Raw genomic sequence first — 27,478 nt, 5'->3', positions numbered from 1 at the left:
CAGAGTATTATTAATATCACCTCCCCTGTCTGATATCTTGACTTTCTCTATACCACAAAATCTAAAGGTAGAAATGTCATGCTTTTGGTCATTAAAATGTACTGCGACTGGATAATCCCTGTCGTTTCTCCTGATTGAACTTTTATGTTCACTAATTCTCTGTTTGAGAGAGCGGGAGGTTTTACCGACATAGCAGAGCCCACATGGACATTTAATAATGTAAATAACATGGGTGGTGGTGCACGTGATGATATCGTTAATTTGAAACCGTTTTCCTGTGTGTGGGTGGCAGAAATATTCACACTTCATCATATTGTTGCACTGTGCGCATCCTCTACATTTATAGCTACCATTTGGTAGCGGGCGTAAAAGAGCCTGGCTGATTTTCTTTCGTGGCTGGCAGTTGGCATGAACCAATTTATCGCGCAAATTGCGACCTCTCCTATACACAATGAGTGGTGGATTCTTGAATTCAGCCGGCAAAGCTGGGTCCGATGATAAAATATGCCAATGTTTCTTAACCACACCTCCCACTTTTCGCGAATTCGAAGTATATGTGGTTGTGAACATAACGGAGTGTTCTTTTGCTTTAGCTGGTCTTTTTTGTAACAATTCATCTCGTGTTTTTCCCAATGCCAAATGAAGAGCTTCATCCACACATTGTGGCGAATAGCCTCTTCTTAGAAACCTAGTGCGCATCTCCGCTGCTTTTTCTAGATAATCATCATTGGAATAGCATATACGGCGCAGTCTGAAAAACTGGCTTCTAGGAAGTCCTCTTTTTAATGGCTCAGGGTGGAAGCTGTCCCCCTGTAATAGAGTATTTCTGTCTGTTTCTTGTCGATACAGATTTGTAAACAGGGTTCCATTTGATTTCTCAATCCACATATCGAGGTAATGAACGCGTTGAGTGTCACTTTCAATAGTAAATTTGAGATTGGGATCCATGTCATTGAGTAGTGCCATAAAATCTGACAGCTCTTGTTCAGTTCCTTCCCATATGCAAAAAATGTCGTCAATATATCGATACCACTTCAGGATTTTATTCAAAAATGGATTTTCGTTTTTGTTAATGACTAAACGTTCTTCAAATAGACCCACATAAAGGTTAGCATAGCTCGGAGCGAATGTGGAGCCCATCGACGTTCCATTCGTTTGGAGGTAGTATTCATCATCAAACCTAAAATAGTTATACTTTAAAACATATTCTGCCAGCTCTAAAATAAAGTTTGTTGGTGGATATTCATTAGTATCTCTGTCTCCCAAATAGTGAGCTAGTGCTGCCAGCCCCCCCCCCCCGCATGGGGAATGCTGGTATATAGACTCTCGACATCTAATGTGACCAGAATACAGTCTTCTTTCAAACCCGTTATTGGTGAGATCTTGTTTATGAAGTCTATAGAGTATTTTACATATGATGGCAATGCTTGCACATGAGTTTTAATAAAAGCGTCTACAAAGTTCGACAATGGCTCTAGCATTGAGCCTATTCCTGCAACCACTGGTCTGCCTGGATAATTGCCTTGTTGTGTTTTAGGTTTGTGTAATTTCGGTAAAATGTAGAGGCATGGACGTATGGCACATTTGCAGCAAAGATATTCATATTCAGGTTTTGAGATAAGGTGGTTTAATAGGGCTTGCTCCAAACTAGAGCATATATCCCTTTGGAACACCTGTGTGGGATCAACACTTAGTTTTCTATAGAAACGTTCATTACTGAGTTGTCTCTGAATTTCTTCTTTATATTTTTCATAGTCTAAAACAACTACAGCACCCCCCTTGTCTGCAGGTTTAATAACCAACGATGGATCTTTCATTCATTCATTAAGTGCCTGTTCTTCTGTTCTAGTGAGATTTTTCTGAATGTGGTTTGTTTGTCTCGTATACACTGACATGGCTTCTTGTTCGACTAACCTACAATAGGTATTAATCGAAGAATTGTTAACTATGGGACAGAATTTGCTTTTGGGCTTAAAATGTGTGCCAGTTCGTTGATGTGTTTCTTGGCCCGAAACAGTGTTTTGTGAAAACACATGCTTAAGTTTAATCTTTCGGAAGAATTTGAACAGATCTACTTTCGTATCAAATGGTTTATCTGTACATGTAGGTACAAAAGAGAGACCCTTAGATAAGACTGAGACTTGAGCGTCAGTAAGGTCTTTTTTGGAGAGGTTAATTACCGCGTCCTGCTGTAGCTCCGTGTCCACGGCCTGTGATCCTGGTCTCCTCTTCAACCGCTTGCCTCTCCTACATCGTTTATTTTCTTTCGTAGAGCCTTGTGTTGCTTCCGGGCTAGAAAAACCGGCTGTGTGCCATGATAGCTGGAGTCACTGTCTGTAGGGAATTCGCTCTCGGTGGATGCCTCTGTGTCCACATTTCCATGTCCTCCTGCTGCTGCGTATCTGCGTCCCTCAAACTTGCTATGTCCTCGTTGTGATTTTATGGACGTGTTCGGTACGTCTTGTCTATACACTTTTGTAATATTTGTGAAATGCATATTGTTATGTTTGGTAGCACTTATTTATTTTTCCTTTGCCTCCAACCCCTTTCCATACGTGGAACGGATGTGGGTGGGGCTAGGTCTACATAGAGGTGCTGTTTTCTGAAAATTCACAAAAGCTCTGACGAAGGCCGTTAGGCCGATACGTAAGCTTATTAAATATCAGTGATACTATCAAGAACAGTGTGCGGTTTCCTTTTTTCATTCAAAGTATAAGGGTTTAAAATATACTTAAGTATCAAAAGTAAAAAATATAAACAAAATTTACAAACAATATATGGTTCTTGGAGTCAATCAATTGAAAGTGACTACAATTAGAAATTATTTAAAACTGTGCCAGTAAAGATGTCAAAGTAATCTATTTACATTTTTTCAGACACTTCAATCCGACAGTCTTGTTAATGTTTGACGTCAGGCCAAACGTCTTCAGCCACTGTAGGATGGAGAAGCATTTGGTTGGCATTTGACTGCAGTGTCTGTACCAGGAAAGGACGTTAAAAGTCAGGTCCCCATAATATCAAAGCTTCTTACCATCTCCACTGCAGCCCAGTCGATATCGATTTTTAAAAACTGGAACAATAGATGTCGTGTAGCACATAGAAGCAAAAATGGCACTGGACCAACTCCAGTTTGCCCCAACAAATGTCAATTATACATTTTTACATACGTCAGAGTGCATTTTCTTTTATAGCTCTGCTTTCAACACCATCCTGACCCACAAACTGGTTAGCAGACTCAGGGCTCTGGGTGTAAACCCTGTAATAACAAATTCGATTTTTTACATTATCACAAATGTGTATCCCCAGAATGGACCCGACACCTAAACATGCTGACGTCACTGCCATGGTACACCTGATCACCAGTGATCATGAGTACATGAAGGAGCTCTGGGACCTGACGTAATGATGATAGGACAACAGTCTCAGCGTAAGCAAAACAAAGTAGATGGTGGTACTTGACCATTCTCCCATCTACTGTACATTGACATGGAGATGATCAGCAGCTTCAAGTTCCTGGGCACCCTGATATCCTTTTCTGCCCACAGTCACTTCACTCAAAAAGTCCCTCTAGTGCTTCTCCACTACCCTCATCAACTTGCTGCACCACGACCAATGTACCAACTACAGTGTCTGTTTCTATTGACATACCACATGTAAGTTAAATGTCCATATTTACTGGAAGATTTATTTATTGTAACAGTCCCTTGACATACATGACTTAACTACTTTGCATAATGCTCAGGTTACCCACTAAGAAATCATACATTTATTAAAGCTGCATTATGTATTACTGTGTCCAATTGATTCTGGTTGGTTGTAATGTTTTTGAAAACTTTCACTACACAACTTTTTTTTGCTGATGGACAATCCTGTCGGAAACTTTCATAATATCAATCCTTTTGGGACACATTACATTTACATTTTACATTTTAGTCATTTAGCAGACGCTCTTATCCAGAGCGACTTACAAATTGGTGCATTCACCTATAATATCCAGTGGAACAGCCACTTTACAATAGTGCATCTAAATCTTTTGAGGGGGGGGTTAGAAGGATTACTTTATCCTATCCCAGGTATTCCTTGAAGAGGTGGGGTTTCAGGTTTCTCCGGAAGGTGGTGATTGACTCCGCTGTCCTGGCGTCGTGAGGGAGCTTGTTCCACCATTGGGGTGCCAGAGCAGCGAACAGTTTTGACTGGGCTGAGCGGGAACTGTGCTTCCTCAGAGGTAGGGAGGCGAGCAGGCCAGAGGTGGATGAACGGAGTGCCCTTGTTAGGGTGTAGGGCCTGATCAGAGCCTGAAGGTACGGAGGTGCCGTTCCCCTCACAGCTCCGTAGGCAAGCACCATGGTCTTGTAGCGGATGCGAGCTTCGACTGGAAGCCAGTGGAGAGAGCGGAGGAGCGGGGTGACGTGAGAGAACTTGGGAAGGTTGAACACCAGACGGGCTGCGGCGTTCTGGATGAGTTGTAGGGGTTTAATGGCACAGGCAGGGAGCCCAGCCAACAGCGAGTTGCAGTAATCCAGACGGGAGATGACAAGTGCCTGGATTAGGACCTGCGCCGCTTCCTGTGTGAGGCAGGGTCGTACTCTGCGAATGTTGTAGAGCATGAACCTACAGGATCGGGTCACCGCCTTGATGTTGGTGGAGAACGACAGGGTGTTGTCCAGGGTCACGCCAAGGCTCTTAGCACTCTGGGAGGAGGACACAAGGGAGTTGTCAACCGTGATGGCGAGATCATGGAACGGGCAGTCCTTCCCCGGGAGGAAGAGCAGCTCCGTCTTGCCGAGGTTCAGCTTGAGGTGGTGATCCGTCATCCACACTGATATGTCTGCCAAACATGCAGAGATGCGATTCGCCACCTGGTTGTCAGAAGGGGGAAAGGAGAAGATTAATTGTGTGTCATCTGCATAGCAATGATATGAGAGACCATGTGAGGATATGACAGAGCCAAGTGACTTGGTGTATAGTGAGAATAGGAGTGGGCCAAGAACAGAGCCCTGGGGGACACCAGTGGTGAGAGCACGTGGTGCGGAGACAGATTCTCGCCACGCCACCTGGTAGGAGCGACCTGTCAGGTAGGACGCAATCCAAGCGTGCGCGGTGCCGGAGATGCCCAGCTCGGAGAGGGTGGAGAGGAGGATCTGATGGTTCACGGTATCAAAGGCAGCAGATAGGTCTAGAAGGATGAGAGCAGAGGAGAGAGAGTTAGCTTTAGCAGTGCGGAGAGCCTCCGTGACACAGAGAAGAGCAGTCTCAGTTGAATGCCCAGTCTTGAAACCTGACTGATTAGGATCAAGAAGGTCATTCTGAGAGAGATAGCAAGAGAGCTGGCCAAGCACGGCGCGTTCAAGAGTTTTGGAGAGAAAGGAAAGAAGGGATACTGGCCTGTAGTTGTTGACATCGGAGGGATCGAGTGTAGGTTTTTTCAGAAGGGGTGCAACTCTCGCTCTCTTGAAGACGGAAGGGACGTAGCCAGCGGTCAAGGATGCGTTGATGAGCGAGGTGAGGTAGGGGAGAAGGTCTCCGGAAATGGTCTGGAGAAGAGAGGAGGGGATAGGGTCAAGTGGGCAGGTTGTTGGGCGGCCGGCCGTCACAAGACGCGAGAGTTCATCTGGAGAGAGAGGGGAGAAAGAGGTCAAAGCACAGGGTAGGGCAGTGTGAGCAGGACCAGCAGTGTCGTTTGACTTAGCAAACGAGGATCGGATGTCGTCAACCTTCTTTTCAAAATGGTTGACGAAGTCATCCGCAGAGAGGGAGGAGGGGGGGGGGGAGGGGGAGGAGGATTAAGGAGGGAGGAGAAGGTAGCAAAGAGCTTCCTAGGGTTAGAGGCAGATGCTTGGAGTTTAGAGTGGTAGAAAGTGGCTTTAGCAGCAGAGACAGAAGAGGAAAATGTAGAGAGGAGGGAGTGAAAGGATGCCAGGTCCGCAGGGAGGCGAGTTTTCCTCCATTTCCGCTCGGCTGCCCGGAGCCCTGTTCTGTGAGCTCGCAGTGAGTCGTCGAGCCACGGAGCAGGAGGGGAGGACCGAGCCGGCCTGGAGGATAGGGGACAGAGGAAATCAAAGGATGCAGAGAGGGAGGAGAGGAGGGTTGAGGAGGCAGAATCAGGAGATAGGTTGGAGAAGGTTTGAGCAGAGGGAAGAGATGATAGGATGGAAGAGGAGAGAGTAGCGGGAGAGAGAGAGCGAAGGTTGGGACGGCGCAATACCATCCGAGTAGGGGGAGAGTGAGAAGTGTTGGATGAGAGCGAGAGGGAAAAGGATACAAGGTAGTGGTCGGAGACTTGGAGGGGAGTTGCAATGAGATTAGTGGAAGAACAGCATCTAGTAAAGATGAGGTCAAGCGTATTGCCTGCCTTGTGAGTAGGGGGGGAAGGTGAGAGGGTGAGGTCGAAAGAGGAGAGGAGTGGAAAGAAGGAGGCAGAGAGGAATGAGTCGAAGGTAGACGTGGGGAGGTTAAAGTCACCCAGAACTGTGAGAGGTGAGCCATCCTCAGGAAAGGAACTTATCAAGGCGTCAAGCTCATTGATGAACTCTCCAAGGGAACCTGGAGGGCGATAAATGATAAGGATGTTAAGCTTGAAAGGGCTGGTAACTGTGACAGCATGGAATTCAAATGAGGAGATAGACAGATGGGTCAGGGGAGAAAGAGAGAATGTCCACTTGGGAGAGATGAGGATTCCAGTGCCACCACCCCGCTGGCTCGATGCTCTAGGGGTATGCGAGAACACGTAGTCAGACGAGGAGAGAGCAGTAGGAGTAGCAGTGTTATCTGTGGTGATCCATGTTTCCGTCAGCGCCAGGAAGTCTAGGGACTGGAGGGTAGCATAGGCTGAGATGAACTCAGCCTTGTTGGCCGCAGACCGGCAGTTCCAGAGGCTGCCGGAGACCTGGAACTCCACGTGGGTCGTGCGCGCTGGGACCACCAGGTTAGAGCGGCAGCGGCCACGCGGTGTGGAGCGTTTGTATGGCCTGTGCAGAGGAGAGAGAACAGGGATAGGCAGACACATAGTAGACAAGCTACAGAAGAGGCTACGCTAATGCAAATGAGATTGGAGTGACAAGTGGACTACACGTCTCGAATGTTCAGGAAGTTAAGCTTACGTTGCAAAAATGTTATTGACTAAAATGATACAGTACTGCTGGCTGGTGGAGTAGGCTGCAGTATCCCTTTGGCTGCAGTATCCCGAAATTACTAGGTAGTCATGCAATAAACATTTTGGATAATTCCCTTTAAATCAAATTGTATTTGTCACATGCGCCGAATACAACAGGTGTAGACCTTAAAGCGAAATGCTTACAAGCCCTTAACCAACAATGAGGTTAAACATTTTTTTTTTTTAACTACGAAAAATAAATGAAAGTAACAAATAAAGAGCAGCAGTAAAATAACAATAGCGAGGCTATATACAGGGGATACCGGTACAGAGAATATGCGGGGCACCGGTAAGTTGAGTAAATATATACATGTAGGTGGAGATATTAAAGTGACTATGCATAGATAGAGTAGCAGCAAATAGTCTGGGTAGCCATTTGATTAGATGTTCAGTAGTCTTATGGCTTGGGGGTAGAATCTGTTTAGAAGCCTCTTGGACCTAGACTTGGCGCTCCGGTACCGCTTACCGTGCGGTAGCAGAGAGAACTGTAGCTGTGGCTCCACTGGCAATCCCAGCCTAGGAATGCTGAAGCCCCTGAAGTGAAAATGAAAACCTTCTCCATGGTTAAAGGGTATGTGTTCCCCCCCCCTGAAAAAAGGGAAGGGGACATTAAAGTCCATAAGTAACACTTATTTGAGAACACAATACTCTAAGTGAAAATAGTTTTGGATTTAATTGATCTATTACGTTCTTAGGGGGCCCATGGAAGAATAAGGCTATAACATGCTGTCCCACAGTTGTGAGAGTGATCAGGTGATATATTTTACTGATGTGGGCCGTGTTACTTCAATGATCATGGTTTTGCATCTAACCTTCCACATCCAGCAGCCAGTCCCACCAGAAACATATGACTCTTCTCTATTGCTCTTTAATTGGTACCAGGTGGGGAGCGCTCTGCTTTGAAGAGAGAAGCTATGTCTTTGGCAAAAAGAGACTTCTCAGCATAGATGAAAACTTCTGAAGAGGCTTGAGTGTCTATTCATGTAAGGCAGGAGACCGAGACACTCTAGACCCTCTTTGAATCTATAAAGTAAAAAATGTCAATGAATTTGCCCTGAAGAATTTAACTACACTTGAGATTCCATAGATATATGGAAACTCACTGCTCAAGAGCATCCCGTATCCTGCTTTCTAAGTAGAACTTTGTCCCTCTCCAATGTACGAATGTATCACACTGAACCCAACATGACCGCTTCCTGTGCCTCGTCAAGTTTGTGCGAGCTGGATCTTAGATTGTCCCAAAACACTGTTTATTGAACTAATTAGCAAAACAAACTGATTATCACTACCCTTAAAAAAGATTGACTGCCAACAAAAGGAAACTAAATCCATGTGGAAAAGTATTCAACTACAGCGCTAATATTTTTTCAAATTAACAGTAACATAACATCCATCACAGTATAAAGTTAGATACCTTCTCCAATTTCTCTCTGAAGTCATATTCTGCAATTTCTTTCAGTTCTGGCACAGGAGGTTGTCACGTCCTGTCCAGTAAAAGGGGTCATTTGTCATTGTAGTATGGTCAGGGTGTGGCAGGGGGTGTTGTTTTGGTGTGTTTTGGGGTTGGTTTGTTTCATGGGGATTTGTTCTAGTTTTCATTTTCTATGTTCATTTTCTATGTGTGGCCGAGTATGGTTTCCAATCAGAGGCAGGTGTCTTTTTTTGTCTCTGATTGGAAGCCATACTTAGGCAGCCTGTTTTTTCCTTTGGGTTTGTGGGTGGTTGTTTTTCGTATAGTCAATGTTACCTTACGGAACTGTCGTGTGTCATTTTGGGCACAGGAATAGGTGCTGCCACAAGTGTAGCCTCCTTTGTAGAAGTAGTCTGTAAAAGGTCATTTAAAGGCTTATACATTTCAAAAACATGGAGAAAGCAATAAAGCTGTCAAACATGAGGTGATTGAGTTCTGAAAATGATTTACAGAAAAAAAAATGTAGCCGCATGCATCACTCACTATAGAATGTAATCAATGTGTAGGTCAAGAAGACATTTTAAGGATGCATGTAGCTGTCACGTCCTGACCAGTATAAGGGTTATTTGTTATTGTAGTTTGGTCAGGACGTGGCAGAGGGTATTTGTTTTATGTGGTTCGGGGTGGTGGTTTATTTAGTAGGGCGTTTGATTTATTATTTCCGGGTTTTGGTTTATGTTCTATGTTTTGTACTTTTATGTTCTTTCTGGGTTGGTGTATTTCTATGTGTAGGTTAATGGGGGGTTGGACTCTCAATTGGAGGCAGGTGCTTTCTCGTTGCCTCTGATTGAGAGTCCTATATATGGGTAATTGTTTGGTTTAGTGTTTGTGGGAGATTGTTTCTTGTTTTGCCTGTGTGAGCCTTACATGACTGTTTGTTGTTCGTGAGTTCTTCGTTGTTTATTATTTTTGGTGTTCACTTTATTTTATAAATAAATCAAGATGAGCATCCACATTCCTGCTGCGTTTTTGTCCTCCATTCCAGACGACAACCGTGACAGTAGCTCTATTTTTTAAATAATATTTTCAATATGTATTACATTCAACAAGCAGAAAACGTTGTTTTCTCCTCCATGGTCCATCCTAACTCTGGAGGAAACGCCATATCTGGAGACAGCATTCATGAAGCAATCCATTACAGTACTGCTGCGATTGTTGCTGGAAGCACTGAGAAACAACAAGACGGCTGTACCCATCAATGCCACCATGTATTACTTTCCTCCACCTAAATCAGAAAACACAGCACTGGTTGATACAAAAGCTGAATACATTAAATATACAAACATCACCATCCTCCTTTATCACTTAGATTCTGCCCTCTAAAGGCTACAAGGGTTTGTTCTAGACTGTTTCCTGCAGCAGAAGATGTGGGATTACAATATCTGCTTCAATTGGAAAAATAACTGTTTTAAATCTTGATGAGTCAAGAGGACAGACTCTCCTGTTGTTCACACCGTTTTTGCCTCAGTATGTACTTAAATAAAATAAAAATATAAGCATGTTTGTTAATTTCATGATGGAGATATTCTATCAATCACAGAAGTAGCAGAAACACAATAAAACAATTATTATCCACATGAGTGACATATTGGCCATTGCTTGCTAAACTGAGCTGTTAGTTGTTGATGAACAATTTGAGATGTACAACTTCTCACCAGTGATATAGATAATTGTGTCTATCACAAAGATACAAACCTTATCAGTTTGTGGTTTCCATCAAGGTGCCATAACGAGTTTGGTCCAGCAACACGGTATGACCTATGCAGCCTCTGCGACATGGTTCTGAGGGCAGCCGCCCTCGGGTTAACACGAATCATGCTGTCCCTCACTCTGTGTCTCTGCACCCGGATTCCCAATGCCCTTAATTGTGCTCGAACAGCCTCTGGTCCAAGTTTGTCGTTCCCAGCCACCAAGTCCTTAATCTTTTCATCCAGAGCCAAGTCTGACATGTCAGAATATAACGGTGCATGTGACAGATTGAAGTGTCTGGGAAAAAATGTGTAACAATGGACAGGGATGAGGTAATGTATATCATCATAGTCATTTTAAAGTCCTGTCTTGATTGTAGTCATTCTAAATTGTTTGATTGGTAAGAAACTGGAAACCATGCATCTAAAGTCTGTAGTTTATAGCATTACGTCCAAGAACAACTGACCTTAGACGACGTTTGACTGTTGATCAGGACACGTAGAATATCTGCCATCTGAGACACACTGAAAGCACAGGACATCAGAAACCTCAGTTGCTCTTGAGTGATGGCATAACAAGGTGCACGTCTAGCTCCTCTCCATGTCCGAGGAGCCCGGTAACCGGAACTGGCTGTAACAATAATACGCTGTGTTTAGGATACTTAATGTATTGTCAAATCCATTAAAAGTATTATCACGTTTGGTAAAGATTTGATGTGTTATTTTTGTGTCAAACCGGGTGAAGAACGTGGTGACGTTAAACTATTTTACAAGTCACGTAGCTAGAGACTTTGGGTTTGTCTTAGTGATGTACATATTCTGCTCAGGTTAATTTTCATAAACAATACATTTATTTGAGATTTCTGAGCTGCATGTTATAGGTTTTGTGTAAAATGGCGGCGCCGGCTCGGACTGGGTCAACGGCAGTGTGGGTGCAGACAATTTTACGGCTGCACTTTAGTTTTGAAGCTGAATGTAATGATTGTCAGTTTTTTTTTTTACGTGTACTAATATTCAGACACATTCAGTTGTTTCTATCTTTATCTATCTTTATCTATCTATAATCTTTATCTATCTAACTATGGTGTCAACGGCAATACTACTGGTTTTTGATTGAAACAATGAAGACGTGGTTCTTAAGGAAAATAGTACATACTGCTGCCTGAAACAACCTAACCTTGTAATTCATGTTTTTTTTTGTCATTTTATGTGAATTTAGGAAATCTATATATTAAGTGATCTTACGTTATGTGTCCTTTGTGTATAATGTTTTGTTGTCAATGCTTACCTACCTGATCTATTGAAATGAGATCAGTGCTTGACTTGGACAGGAGCTCACCTCAAATTTCTACTGTTTGAGCACATGTTCCTGTTATAGAATATTAGCTCAACAGTATTGTGGATCTCCTGAACCTAAATACAAACAATATTTTTAGAGAATAAAGAAAGTGCCAGAACTGTCAAGACTAACTTTTGTGTCCGTTTCTCTTTATTACTACAGACCGACTCAGATTAAGTCTGAGGCCGGTAACATCAATAGTGAGGACAAACCCAGCCTGCCTCTCTACATCCACACTGAGTCCAAACCTACAGTCACTGGGTCCTGACTGTGACAGGGGAGCCCAGTTTGCTCTGCAGGATCCAGAGATGCCTTCCCACTTCACTGATGCCTGCAGTCAAACACTGGAGCTGAATGTCAACTTTAAAGATGAAGAAGAGGAGGAGAAGATTGGGACATCTGTTAATCATGGTAAGAGCATGTTTAATCTAAGTTTGTTGTTCGTTCCAACTTCCCACTGTGTATGAGAAGTTGTAGAACTGTTTCAACGAGAAGGTAGATGTTATTTCATGCTACTGAGACCTGCATGGTTTGACACCAGTATTGTCAGCATTTGTTTTATTAACTGAGCTATCTGGAGTGACCAGAGAGTAGACTAAAGAAGTGAAGTAGACAAACTGCCAGTGTTTTAAAGTTCTATGAAATGAGTCTGTATCGTTACTAACCCTTGTGATAGTGAGTGGAGGATGATATGAAATGAGTTTGTGTAGTTACTAACCCTTGTGATAGTGAGAGGAGGATGATATGAAATGAGTCTGTGTAGTTTCTAACCCTTGTGATGAGTGGAGGATGATATGACTCACAATTTTCATGACTTGAGAGTATTTTTTTTATTCCCCTTTTGTATTGCACAGCCTACTTGTCGTTATGCCCCTGAGCAAGGCAGTTAACCCACTGTTCCCCGGGCGCTGAAGACATGGATGTTGATTATGGCAGCCCCCCCGCATTCTCTGATTCAGAGGGGTTAGGTTAAATGTGGAAGACACATTTTCAGTTGAATGCATTCATTTGTACAACTGACTAGGTATCCCCCTCTCCCATTCGGAAAGTATTTAGACCCCGTGACTTTTTCCATGTTTTGTTACTTTACAGCCTTATTCTAAAATGGATTAAATAAATATTCCTCATCAATCTACACACACAACCCCATAATGACAAAGCAAACAAAGGTTTGTAGAAATGTTTTCACATTTATTAAAAATTAAAAACAGAAATACTGTATTCAGACCCTTTGCTATGAAACTCGACATTGAGCTCAGGTGCATCCTGATTCCATTGATCATCCTTGTGTCACGCCCTGACCAGGTGAACTCGGGTATTTTGGGTCAGGGTGTGTCATGTTGGGTGTTTTTCCTTGGTTTGTTTTCTATGTTAGCGTTATAACCTTGTGTTGGCTCTATGTGGTTTATCTCTATGTTGGGTTCTGTCGATTCCCAATCAGAGACAGCTGTCGCTAGTTGTCTCTGATTGGGATCACATTTAAGTTCCTTTTTTCCCCACGCTGTTTGTGGGGTGTTGTCTCTTTGTGTTAAGAGCAGTTAACGTATCGGCATTTTCTTGATTTTGTGTACGTGTTTATTTCAAGTGTAAAGAATAAACATGTGTTCGCTCCCAGCTGCGTTTTGGTCCGCTTCCTCATCACCTGACGACGATCGTTACACCTTGAGATATTTCTACAACTTGGATGTTGTCAACCCTTGGTAAATTCAATTGATTGGACATGATTTGGAAAGGCACACACCTGTCTAAATAAGGTCCCACATTTGACAGTACATGTCAGAGCAAAAACCAAGCCATGAGGTCGAAGGAATTGTCCGTAGAGCATGGTGGTGGTAGCATCATGCTGTGGGGATGTTTTTCAGCAGCAGGGACTGGGAGACTAGTCAGGATCGATGGAAAGATGAATGGAGCAAAGTACAGAGAGATCCTTGATGAAAACCTGCTCAGGACCTCAGACTGGGGTGAAGGTTCACCTTCCAACAGGACAACTACCCTAAGCACACAGCCAAGACAACGCAGGAGTGGCTTCGGGACGATTCTCTGAATGTCCTTGAGAGACCAGAAAATAGCTTTGCAGCGACGCTCCACATCCAACCTGACAGAGCTTGAGAGGATCTGAAGAGAGGAATGGAAGAAACTCCCCAAATACAGGTGTCGTGTCTTTGGCATCATTATAAGTGAAAACTGTTATTTTATCAAATCAATTCTCTAATTATTATTACGTGATTAAACTAATCATGTAAATGTGATTAACTAGGAAGTCGGGGCACCACGGAAAATCTTCAGATTAAAGTTATAATTTTTCGAATAGAACTCTTCAGATATTTTAATATCGAATCAATTAGTCTTCTATTAATGAATTATTCTTTACCTCACGTCAGTCTCATTCCAAACGTCATAAATTGTTGGTTGTCTGCACGAACCCAGCCTTTACTATAAATCATTCATACACTAATTGGCTTAATAATTTATTTATTAACTAACTAAATAATCACAGAAATGCATAAACAAACAGTAGATATTGGTTACAATAATAGGGAAGATTCCTTAGTGTGCTAAGATGAAATGAATGCTTGGTGGACAAAGGGAAGTGGGTGTGGACTGAGAGAGGGAAAAACAAAAGGGATCACTTCACACAGTTCATAATTATATTAATTGAAATGCTAATCCTTTGCACATGAGTGCTCACTCATTCGGGAATAATTGCAATCAATATATATATTTACGCCCATGTGTCATGATCTTCTCTGTTGGAATCCGGTCCGTCTGCTGGAGAGTTCATCCGAGTCTCTTTCTGTTTCCCTGAAGATCAGTCTTTCGTGGTTAGAATAGATACTTCAGAGTACCATTCAGAAATGTTCTCATAGAATAGATGTTTCGGCGGTTTTCGGTATTCGCGTCCCAGTTTGACATAATTTCTAGCTACAGACTAGTAATTAGTATCTAAGATTTGCTCTTATTTTGTAGGGATCGATAGTCTCAAAGTTTAACCATTTCCACCTGTGTAGCCAATGCTCCACGTGGTATGGTTAGGAATTCAATAACTATTTGCAATCATAGCTCACGCTGTGGGTTTGCTTAATCTAAAGAGGATTTTCTTAGGAGGGGCTTTTATTCGTAACAGTGGAAGAGGCGGTTCTATGACACCTGATCATGTCTGTGCTCACAGGGGCAGGCCAGTGACTTAGTTAAACTTTAAAGGGAATATGTCACAGTGTCACGTCCTGACCAGCAGAGGGCGTAATTGTATTAGTTTTGGTCAGGACGTGGCAGAGTTTTTGTGTTATGTGTTGGTTAATTGGGGTTGGACTCCCAATTGAAGACAGGTGTGTTGAGTTGCCTTTGATTGGGAGTCCTATATAGTAGTGTGTGTTTTTCCTTGGTGTTGTGGGTAATTGTTTCTGTTTAGTGTGTTTCACCTGACAGGACTGTTTGGCTGTCAGTTTTCTTGTTTTGTAAATTGTATAGTGTTCGTTCTTTATTAAATGATGATGAACGCTAACTCTGCTGCATTTTGGTCCACTTCCTCAGACAGACCTTACAGAACTACCCACCAAACCAGGACCAAGCGGCGGTGGAGGAAGGAGCAACAGGAGTACAGAGTTATGGACTCGTGGACATGGGAACAAATCCTGGACGGAGAGGGACCATGGACTCAGGCTGGGGATTATCGCCTCCCGCAGTGGGAGATTGAAGCGGCGAGAGCGGAGAGGCGATTCTATGAGGAGAGAGAGCGCAACGAGCACGAGGCAGCCCCAATAATTTATTTTGGGGGGGCACACGGGACAGTCGGCGGAGCCGAGGTCGGAACCAGAGCCAGCTGGGCTGACATTGGAGGTGAGCGAGGGGTACGAGGCAGAGACTGTGAAGGAATTAATGGGAAAATTAAAGGAGAGAGAGATGAGAGAGCTGCTAGTTTGGTGCATAAGGCACGGCATTCGCCCTACGGAGCGTGTCGATGAAATGATGTCACCTGAGGCAGCTCTCCATACTCGTTCTGAGGTGCGTGCTGGTTGTCTGGTGAAGACTGTGCCTGCGCCCAGAAACAGGCCTCCTGCATGTCTTCCCAGCCCTGCACGTCCTGTGCCTACACCCAGAACCAGGCCTCCTGCATGTCTTCCCATCCTGGTCAAACCCGTGCCTCCTCCACGGACCAGTCCTCCAGTGGGTCTCCCTATCCTGGTCAAGCCCGTGCCTCCTCCACGGACCAGTCCTCCAATGGGTCTCCCTATCCTGGTCAAGCCCGTGTCTCCTCCACGGACCAGTCCTCCAGTGGGTCTCCTCATCCTGGTCAAGCCTGTGCCTCCTCCAAGGACCAGTCCTCCGGTGGATCCCTCCACCCTGGTCTCTCCTGTGCCACCTCCTCAAACCAGGCCTCCAGCGGGTCTCCCCAGCCTGGTGAGTCCAGGGCCTGCGCCCAGAGCCAGGCCTCCTTCATGTCTCCCCAGCCTGGTGAATCCTGAGCCGGCGCTGCCAGAGTGGCCCGACTGCCCGGCGCTGCCAGAGTGGCCCGACTGCCCGGCGCTGCCAGAGTGGCCCGACTGCCCGGCGCTGCCAGAGTGGCCCGACTGCCCGGCGCTGCCAGAGTGGCCCGACTGCCCGGCGCTGCCAGAGTGGCCAGACTGCCCGGCGCTGCCAGCCTGTCCTCCGGCCCAGCCCGAGTGGCCCACCTGTCCTCCGGCCCAGCCCGAGTGGTCCGTCTGCCAGGGTCAGCCCGAGTGGCCCGTCTGTCCGGCGCAGCTATCGGCGCCACCGAAGTGGGCGACGCCGAAGGTGGAGCGAGGTTCACGTCCCGCACCTGAGCCACCTCCAGGATAGGTGGGTTGGGGAGGGAGGGTGTAGCACAGTGCCGTCGCTGACGGCAGCCACCCTCCCTTCCCTCCCTTATTGTTTAGGGGGTATTGTTTATTGGTTTTGTTGGATTTTTTGTGTTTTCTTTTTTAAGGTGCATTCCGGGGTCTGCACCTTGAGGGGGGGGGGGGGGGGTACTGTCACGTCCTGACCAGCAGAGGGCGTAATTGTATTAGTTTTGGTCAGGACGTGGCAGAGTTTTTGTGTTATGTGTTAGTTAATTGGGGTTGGACTCCCAATTGAAGACAGGTGTGTTGAGTTGCCTTTGATTGGGAGTCCTATATAGTAGTGTGTGTTTTTCCTTGGGGTTGTGGGTAATTGTTTCTGTTTAGTGTGTTTCACCTGACAGGTCTGTTTGGCTGTCAGTTTTCTTGTTTTGTAAATTCTATAGTGTTCGTTCTTTATTAAATGATGATGAACACTAACTCTGCTGCATTTTGGTCCACTTCCTCAGACAGACCTTACACACAGGGACCTGACTAGAACAGAAAAGCAGGTTGATTTAGTTTTCATTTACACTTTGTTATTGATAGTTTGTGTTATATATTTTTTTTACTACTGTCACTGAACAAACATATATAACACAACATGTAAAGTGTTGTTCCCATGTTTCATGAGGTCAAATAAAAGATCCCAGAAATGTTCCAGACATAAACTTATTTCTCTCAAATTTTGTGCACAAATTTGTTTACATCCCTGTTAGTGAGCATTTCTTCTTTGCCAAGATAATCCATCCACCTGACAGGTGTTTCATATCAAGAAGCTGATTAAATAGAATGATCATTACACAGGTGCACCGTGTAGTTGAGTAGATTGTTTCACCCAGAATCCTCATCAGGATAGTGTCCAACGTGATCGAGACTGGTTTTTACATCAGAAGTTAATGGTTATCTGTAGGAGTCAGATGGCTTTGGAATGTGTAGGGGAGACGGGTGGAGATCTTAGAAACAAACAATGCCACTGAGGGAGAAAATGTAAATGTTATACATTACGTTATACATGTCAGGATATGTTATTGTTAGCCATCAGGGATCTTCTGGGAGGAGAAGAGACACATTCTGGTATCAATAACCATGACCGCCTTGAGTTCACATTGAGACATTCTCTACATCCAGAGAGCAACAGCAGGAAGATCACAGACCTAAGAGGTCTCACCAATGCCCACATTGTAAGAAGATTTTCCCAATTCTTTCAAAGCTAAAAATGCACCTAAAAATACACACAGGAGAGAAGCCGTACTCCTGCTCTGACTGTGGGTTGAGATTCTCTCAACAGAGCAGCTTAAAAACACACCAACGTATACACACAGGTGAGAAGCCTTACTCCTGCTCTTACTGTGGGTGGAGATTCTCTCAACGAAGCCACTTAAAATCACACCAACACATACACACAGGAGAGAAGCCTTACTCTTGCTCTGACTGTGGAAAATGCTTCACAACATCATCTGACCTAACAGTTCACCAGAGAACACACACAGGAGAGAAGCCTTTTTCCTGCTCTTACGGTGGGGGGAGATTCTCTCAACGGAGCAGTTTAAAAATACACCAACATATACACACAGGAGAGAAGCCTTACTTCTGCTCTGACTGTGGGAAAAGTTTCTCCCTATTGGATACCTTAAAAGCACATGAACGTGTACATACAGGAGAAAAGCCTTTTCCCTGCTCTGACTGTGGGAAGAGTTTTTCTCAACGGAGCAACTTAAAAATACATCAACGTTTACATACAGGTGAAAAGCCGTACTCCTGCTTGGACTGTGGAAAATGTTTCACCCAATTTGATACATTAAAATGTCACCAGCGTATACATACAGGAGAGAAGCCTTACTCCTGCTCTGAATGTGGGAAGAGTTTCTCTCTACATAGCAGGGTAAAACCACACCAACATATACACACAGGAGAGAAGCCTTACTCTTGCTCTGACTGTGGTAAATACTTCCCAACATCAGCTGCGCTAAATGTTCATCAGAGAACACACACCGGAGAGAGGCTTTCCTTCTGTTCTGAATGTGGAAAGAGTTTCTCTCAACACAGCAGCTTAAAGGAACACCAACGTATACACACAGGTAGAAGCCTTACCCCTGCTCTGAATGTGGGAAGATTTTCACAACATCAAGTGCTCTGACAGTTCATCAGAGAGTGCACTCAGGAGAAAAGCCTTACTCCTGCTCTGACTGTGGGGGGAGTTACTCTCGACTGGGAAACTTAAAAACACACCATCGTATACATTCGGGAGAGAAGCCTTACTCCTGTTCTGACTGTGGGAAATGCTTCACAACATCAAGTGCTCTGAAAGTTCATCAGAGAGTGCACACAGGAGAGAATCTGTAATCATTCTCTGACTGTGGGGCGAGATTCTCTCAACAGAGCAATTTAAGCACACCAACGGATACAAACGAACGAAGCTTTTTGCAGATGATTTTTTTTTTGTTGCTGGATTGACAATGGACCCCTGTTTAAAGTAACCTCCCTTTTTGGTAACAAAAGGAGAGAAGCTTCATCAGTTCTCTCAGACCAGCTAAGATTAATGTCACTCCATCACTTAATTCTCATCTCATAAAATAAGTGGTAATAGTGAATTGGATCAAATTAAGAAAGTGTAGAACACTCAACTGTTGTCCTATTGTTTCTCACTGTGATTGAACTGTGCAGAGGAAATGGAGCATTATAGAATGTTAGCTTCTTTACTTTACTGATCAGTGTGCACCTTGTCAGTTTTGGTGTGTTTTGTTTTGTTAGCTTCTACTGCAAAAAATATTGAGATGACCTTGGGTTTGCCCTTAGCGTTGAATATCCTCTGAGGCTGGTTGACTGGGTGGTTCTGCTTCCGTCTGAAGTTGTCTGTGAGATTGAGATGGTAGACACAACATGTATCAGATAGAGATGGTGTGATCAGTTTTCTCCATTCGTTAGGGTGGATTATTTTTTTACTACTAAGGGACTGTACGTTATTTATAATGAGGGATACCTGGAGAAAATTGTATCTCTGAAATAAAAATGTATGCCCCTCCCTTCACTAAAATATATTTTTACCCGGCCCTCCCTGAACGCTTGGGAAAAACAAGTGACTCTCCCCTATACCCAAAATAATAATTAAAACATAAAGTGGATAGCAGAGAACATGCCTATAGTTTACCCTCACTCCTAGAACAGACCAGAGCCTTAGATATGCAGTTTTAGAAACAGTTCTTCATTTTGTAAGCGTCACATGTCAAAGGTTGTGGATTCCCAGAACACCATGTACAGGGGTAGGGGTGAAAATATAACCATTATAATATAAGCACTGCATGAATCTCATCTTATTTCCATTAAAAAATTGCCTTTTATAAACTAATTTCATGCAATTCTACATAATTTTACATGACTGGAGACAATCCAATTTTTAATTTTTTATACCAGAACAGTGCATGACAATGAATGAGGCATACTGCAGCACCAAAGACCTTTTGATTTCTGTACAGGCTATTGTTCAAAAAGATTCTACAACGGGTTGGTCAAAAGAAGCTTTGTGATTGGTTGAGACGTGTTCTAAGCCATTCTAAAAACACTGTTTAGCACAGATAAGCCTATGATGCAAAAATGGGAATCTTGTTTTCTGTTCCGTCTGAGAGATCAGATCCCTGCTCATCCACTGGCCCATCAGCCCAGCCAGCCAATTCATTAACTTGATCTCCACTGTAAAAGGCATCTAGACATTATTTCCCCTTGCTTCTAGCCTTACATTTTTATTTGCATCAACGGGGGGTTGTACAAACGTTGCTGTCTGTCTCTCAACATTTGCAACATCATTTCAATATTGAAATTCAATATGCACTATATTATTGAGAATTAACGTGTCAGGACAAGACTGACATCTTGTCTCAGCCAGTCGAAATCATGATTCCGCATAATCTTTATGGATATATACAAAGAAATGTAAATTTAAAAACAGGTCAAACAAAATTAAAAGCAGTTACTTTGCTGTTATTCTAGCTGCATGGTTTGATGTGACTGTTAATTGTAGTTGGCTAGCTAGCAAGCAAGGGATAAGCCAGCATGGCCAGCCAGAATGGTGTCATGACGTTGCCCTCTTTGGGTACAGAGAGCACCATCCCCCTCTCCCTCTCTATACCCCTTTCACCAGGCTCTGTAAGAGAGGTCGTAAATTCCTAGAGAAGATCCTGCCTCATGGCCAGACAGTATAGAGAGAGTGAGTTTCATAGAGAGAACAAAGGAATTTCTTCCAACTCACAGAACTGGAGAACCGAACGACATTTATGTTCTGGAGAAGGTATAAAAGATCGGTGAAGAATCCAGTTACGAACTGGTCCGTTTGGTACAATTTTGTGAAACTCATGGGAGACAATACGGCCACATTACCATCACGCTGTTTATACAATAGCCTCAGCTATGAGGCGTACATCTAATTGTTGTATAAAGTGAATGAGTGGGGATGGAACTGTTTGTGAAATTGTGTAATGTGATTTTGTACTGTTTAATGAAGGAAACTCCAATTCCCTTTGGAGTTTAACTATATCAGAGGACCGTCCATGAGCACAGTTATGGTCTGGCGTCATGGGACAGGCCCTTTTCTGGTCTTCCGAATAAAACCCCCACCTAGGTTTTCTATCACCAGACCAGCTTACCTCGATAACGAGAGGGCCAAGGTTTGAGAGGAGACCAAGCTTACCTCAATTACAAGATGGCTAAAGGTTGCAGACCATGCATTTCTTTTGCTGAACTTTTAACCATACCACGTGGTTAAACTCTTAGACTATCGATACCGACAGAATAAGAACAAGTCTTTGATATTAATTACTAGTCTGCAGCTAGGAATTCGGTATCATTGAATGCGAAGACCGACAACCGCCGAAACACCTATTCTATAACGACATGAATGAATGTTACTCTGAACTATCCATTCTAACCACGACAGAGAGAGAGAGGGCGGACAGACTCTCCAACAGAAACAAACTTTTCAACAGAGATCCCGACGACACACTGAGCGTAAATATATATATTGATTGCAATTGTTCCCGAATGAGTGAGCGTTCATGTGCAAAGGATTAGCATATCAATTGTTATAATATTCAACTCTGTAGTGTCTCCTCAGTTGACTCCCCCACAGGGGCGAAAATCTGATATCAACTTTGGAGGGGACAATTACATTAAATTTTCTCAAGAGCAATTCCTGAGGGGGACACCAAAAGTAGTGCTGTAACACATAGCCTACATTGTAATATGGTAAATGTATATGGAGGAACCAAAGAAATAAGGTGTTTGCCGTACTCCTAACTACCGGTACCCAAAACTACACAACTAATCACAACAGCAATACCATTGCCTTTAACAAATCTTAGTTCAGTCACCAGTTTAAGTTGAGAGTGGGGGTATCCATGGCATTTTCCAATTATGTTCCTATTTTACAAGTCAAAAAAATTGAGAACCTTTCATAATGTTGCCAAACAAAGACTCAACAAACTTACCTGTGACTCCCTGTCTCTGCCAGTCTGTCCCTGCATATCTGTCCCCAACTCTGCTGTCTGTGTGCCATCTGTTGCCTGCTCTGCCTAATGACATCATTGTGAAACATTTCCATTAGAATTTCATTTCTTTCTTATGAACATTTTATCAACTAGTCTTTGAGATATTAGGCTACTAGGGTTCTTACTATGCGTTTTGGTGTATTGAAAAATACTCTGATGTCCGTCTTTTATTTTTCTGCCATTTTTCTACCTGGCTGGCTGGCTGGCTGGCTGGCTACACACACAGTGTGTAGGTTATTTACAGTAGGAGATGGGCTTCTATCATCTTCAATCATTCTATTTGGGCTTCGATCTAAAAGGTAGCTAGCAAATGTGAAACGGATTAAAATGACAAGAGTTGACAGCTGTATGAGTTCACCATTTACACAACATATGCTGCAACCTTTTGTAATTGTAATAGTTTGTTTCATATTGGCTGGCTTCCAACAATAGCTGAATTTGCAAAGCTAGCGAGCACCAATTCAGTTTCAGTGGTGTTTGCTATAATCTTTGCTACCCGGGTTAAATAAAGGTGAAATAAAATAAATAAATAAAAGTTCCCTTGCGACAATTTAGCTTTTGCAACGAGACCATTAAATATATTTAAGACAATGGTAGAAGAGAGTGTAGTTCTGTTCAGTTTGGATTTCAGTTTATCGCTAACCTTATCACAGGGACTTTGAAGCACTAACTTACATCATCTGCATGCTGATCTTGGAATAAATTGACGATAGCAAAGATTCCATCTTTGACGACGCCACATAAATGGAATAGGTACTAGCTAGCTTAATAGTTAATATTTGCGCGCTAGCTCTGCATATTCAGCTAGTGTGTGTGCGCGATTGACTGGATTAACCTCATGTCAGTTATGTGCATTGAGTGCCTTTCAGACAGTAGATACGACCTCTCTGTTACCTAGCAAGCTAAGGAACTGGCAGTGGATCAAATCATTGTGAGGCAAAGAGTGGGGGGGTCGCAATCTTTTGAAACTTAAAAACACGCTATTAAGTGTCTATAATCAGCACAATTGCTTTCATTGCGTATTATTAATATTATTTAAATTACATAGTTATGCTTCAGTGATATATTGGGGTGGACAAATCATATTTTTCCCAGGATGGGGGGGTCGTGTCCCCCCCGGGATTTCCGCCCCTGAAGCATGGTACATTCAGAAGTAGATATTCCACCCCAGACATGAGGCTGAAGTCCGACGCAGAAAGGAAGGTGGGCCTAAGGAGTGAACACCCTATGTGCTTTACAGTGGTGATTTTAGCATGTACATATTTTATTGTTATTTAACCTTAATTTAACTAGGCAAGTCAGTTAGGAACAAATTCTTATTTTCAATGACTGCCTTGTTCAGGGGCAGAACGACAGATTTCTACCTTGTCAGCTCGGGGATTCGATCTAGCAACCTTTCGGTTACTACTAATGATCGAACCACTAGGCTACTTGCCGCCCCCACAATTCTGGGATTCATTGTGCAAATACTCTCCAAAGCGTTGTTGTTTCTGTCATTGTTTTAAGCAACAGTTGAGCTAGCTATCAAGTGACGGGCGAAACAAATAATAAAGACAGAATGTCGAGAATAGAAAATTACGGATTTAAAAATCAGCAATGTATCACCACAAAAGTGGAGCCCAAAAGAGGAAGGCCAAAAATGAGAAAGCAAAGGAGGTATCAAAATTAGTTAAATTTGATTCATTTTTCAAATGCAGTTCAAGTGCAGCCATTGCTAGCACAAGCAATGTAGTGGGACCAGAAGAGGATCTAGGTTTATCATCGCCAGCAGCAGCTTTTAGCGTGTCAAGTGAGCCAAGGCCAAGCTGTTCCATCGTACCAGAAGAAGCAACTATGACAGAGGAGGATACAGGTTGTCAGGTATGGGCGGATACGACCCTGAGCACAAGCCAGGCCGGACAAGCTATCCCCAGGCCGGGCGAGGAGGAAGAGGAGCAGGGCGAGACTAGAATGGTGGCGGCTGAGGAAACAGGCGGAAGTGGGACAGACAGACTTTTTACCTATCCAACTGACAGGGGACATTATGCAACAAATGTGGATCCAAAAGTTAAACGGCACGTTATTGCATTAGGCTCGTGTAAGTCTACTGGCCGATTCCCAAGAGATGACGAAAAGCGGTGTTTTTCCTAGTCATATTACACCACTATAACCAAGGCTGGAATCAAATGACCACGTACATGGCTATGTTATTCGGCCAAGGTAGATTGCGCGTATTGTGAGTCTTGCTAGTAGTTCGGAGATCAGAGTGCCCCTTTCTTTTCTGATGCGTGGGTGAATGGAGTGAGAGATTGGCGCCATCTAACACCCAAAATAGCATGTCATGAGACATCCCAGATTCACATGGGTGCCTGTTTGGTATATGAGCAATGGAAGCTCAATGGCACTATTGACGCAGAAATGGAGAGAGGCGTGCATAACGCAGCAAATTTCTGGCGACAGGTGTTGGAGCGCATAGTTAATGTAACTCTCACACTTGCATCATGTAATTTGGCGTTCAGCTGGGGCAGGTCAACAGTGGGAATCTTCTCAGTATAATTGAACTGCTTTCATTTTACGACCCAGTTCTGAAAGAACTTTTAGAACGCCCCACAGGATCCGTTAACTATCTCAGTCCTCAAATCCAAAATGAGCTGATTTATATCTTAGCCGAGCGAGTGAAGTGTGACATTCAGGGAGAGATGCAGGAAGCTCATGTTTTTCTATTATTATGGACACCACACCGGATGTATCCAAAGTAGACCAGTTAAACCACGTTTATCGCAATGTGAGAGTATGCAAATAATCTCGCCACAGATCTGACCATCACAGAGTTGTTTTGGGGATTTCTGGAGACTTCAACATAAAAACCTTGGGCAGCATACAGGATAAGGGGCTGGATATGTCTAAATGTCGTGGGCTGGGGTATGATGGAGCTGCTAACATGAGCGGGGTCTATTCGGGTGTGCAGGCCAGAATATCCGAAAAGTAGCCGCTTGCTGTTTATGTGCATTGCGCAGCGCATAATCTTAACCTGGCTCTCAACGACTCTATCAAAAATGTGCCAGAGATTAAACCGTTTAAACAGTATGATACTGTTGAACTGTTATACACCTTCTTCAGGTATAGCATAAAGAGATGGTCAATGTTGAGTGGTATATTTGATTTTGCATCAGAAAAAGAAAATGGAACTCTAAAACGACTGTGTCCCACCCGCTAGTCATCTAGATATGAGTCCCTTGCGACCCTGAGATACAGATATGTGGACGTAATGAAGGCACTTACCAAGATTGTGCTTTTAAGTGACAAGAAGGACAAGATGGATGATGTAGCAGCACTTACATTTTAGGCGTTCTGCAGACTAGGTTTTAGAAAATGTGAGCGTCGTCTCCAAAATGCTACAGGCCAAAGACGCAGACCTGCACAGGGCGGTTAGCCTACTCAATGACATTATAGAGATCCTGTCCGGATTCCGACAGGATTTTGAGAAGGCCAAAGTCACTGAAAAGACCCTTGCCGACAAATGGGGAGCTCAGAACGCATTTGAAGACACTCGGAGAAGGAAGGCAAGGAAGGCGAGGCGTCATTTTGATGAGCTATGCGAGGACGAGTGACTGATGGGGAGAGTAGTTTTAGAGTCAACATCTTTAATGAAAACCTTGACATCGTTATTCACCAGCTGTCAAACAGATTTAAAAGCCTGCGGGCAACATCGAGTCTGTTTGACTCCATCCATCCCACTACCCTGGCCAAAGCAGATGATGATACGCTCTACGAGAAGGCCAGCCGGCTGGCTGAACATTACAGCAAAGATATATGTTAGATATAAACTCAGCAGAAAAACAAACGTCCTCTCACTGCCAAATGCGTTTATTTTCAGAAAAACTTAACATGTGTAAATATGTGTATGCACATAACAAGATTCAACAACTGAGACATAAACTGAACAAGTCCCACAGACATGTGACTAACAGAAATTGAATAATGTGTCCCTAAACAAAGGGGGGTCAAAATCAAAAGTAACAGTCAGTATCTGGTGTGGCCATCAGCTGCATTAAGTACTGCACTGCATCTCCTCCTCATGGACTGCACCAGATTTGCCAGTTCTTGCTGTGAGATGTTAGCCCACTCTTCCACCAAGGCACCTGCAAGTTCCCGGACATTTCTGGGGGGAATGGCCCGAACCCTCACCCTCCGATCCAACAGGTCCCAGATGTGCTCAATGGGATTGAGATCTGGGCTCTTCGCTGGCCATGGCAGAACACTGACTTCCTGTCTTGCAGGAAATCACGCACAGAACAAGCAGTATGGCTGGTGGCATTGTCATGCTGGAGGGTCATGTCAGGATGAGCCTGCAGGAAGGGTACCACATGAGGGAGGAGGATGTCTTTCCTATAACGCACAGCATTGAGATTGGCTGCATTGACAACAAGTTCAGTCCGATGATGCTGTGACACACCGCCCCAGACCATGACGGACCCTCCACCTCCAAATCGATCCCGCTCCAGAGTACAGGCATCGGTGTAACGCTCATTCCTTCGACGATAAACGCAAATCCGACCATCACCCCTGGTGAGACAAAACCGCGACTCGTCAGTGAAGAGCACTTTTTGCTAGTCCTGTCTGGTCCAGCGACGGTGGGTTTGTGCCCATAGGCGACGTTGGTACCGGTGATGTCTGGTGAGGACCTGCCTTACAACAGGCCTATAAGCCCTCAGTCCAGCCTCTCTCAACCTATTGCGGACAGTCTGAGCACTGATGGAGGGATTGTGCGTTCCTGGTGTAACTCGGCCAGTTGTTGTTGCCATCCTGTACCTGTCTCGCAGGTGTGATGTTTGGATGTACCGATCCTGTGCAGGTGTTGTTACACGTGGTCTGCCACTGCGAGGACGATCAGCTGTCCATCCTGTCTCCCTGTAGTGCTGTCTTAGGCAGCTCACAGTACGGACATTGCAATTTATTTCCCTGGCCACATCTGCAGTCCTCATTCCTCCTTGAAGCATGCCTAAGGCACGTTCACGCAGATGAGCAGGGACCCTGGGCATCTTTCTTTTGGTGTCCTAAGCTTTCATAACTGTGACCTTAATTGCCTAACGTCTGTAAGCTTTTAGTGTCTTAGCTACCGTTCCACAGGTGCATGTTCATTAATTGTTTATGGTTCATTGAACAAGCATGGGAAACAGCGTGGTTGTAGTTCCACATATTATTAAATCCGTGAAACTTTGCAAAACATAAATAACTGAATTGACAAAAACAACAAACCGTGACGCAGAGAGAAACAAACACTACTCAAAATATAATAACCCACAAAAACCCAGGAAGAAAAACCCCTACTTAAATATGATCTCCAATCAGAGACAACGAGGATCAGCTGCCTCCAATTGGAGATCAACCCCCCAAAAAAACATAGAAATAGAAACCTAGAACATATACATAGAAATACAAAACATAGAAAAACACAAAACACCCCCTGTCA

The 27,478-nt window shown here is 43.9% G+C and overlaps 1 pseudogene across 1 annotated transcript in view; it reads left to right on the top strand.

Moving 5' to 3' along the window:
- LOC106600650 (uncharacterized) overlaps nucleotides 1–18,892 on the top strand; it is a 132,753-nt pseudogene extending 113,861 nt beyond the window's left edge. The window contains exon 5 of the transcript XR_014380783.1: nucleotides 17,676–18,892. The product of XR_014380783.1 is annotated as an uncharacterized LOC106600650 (transcript). The remainder of the gene's footprint in view (nucleotides 1–17,675) is intronic.
- The last annotated feature ends 8,586 nt before the right edge of the window (nucleotides 18,893–27,478 follow it).

This window comes from Salmo salar, chromosome 16 (genome assembly GCF_965601325.2).
Source record: "Salmo salar chromosome 16, fSalSal1, whole genome shotgun sequence".
NCBI classification, from domain to species: domain Eukaryota; kingdom Metazoa; phylum Chordata; class Actinopteri; order Salmoniformes; family Salmonidae; genus Salmo; species Salmo salar.
This window is presented reverse-complemented; position numbering and strand designations above follow the sequence as displayed.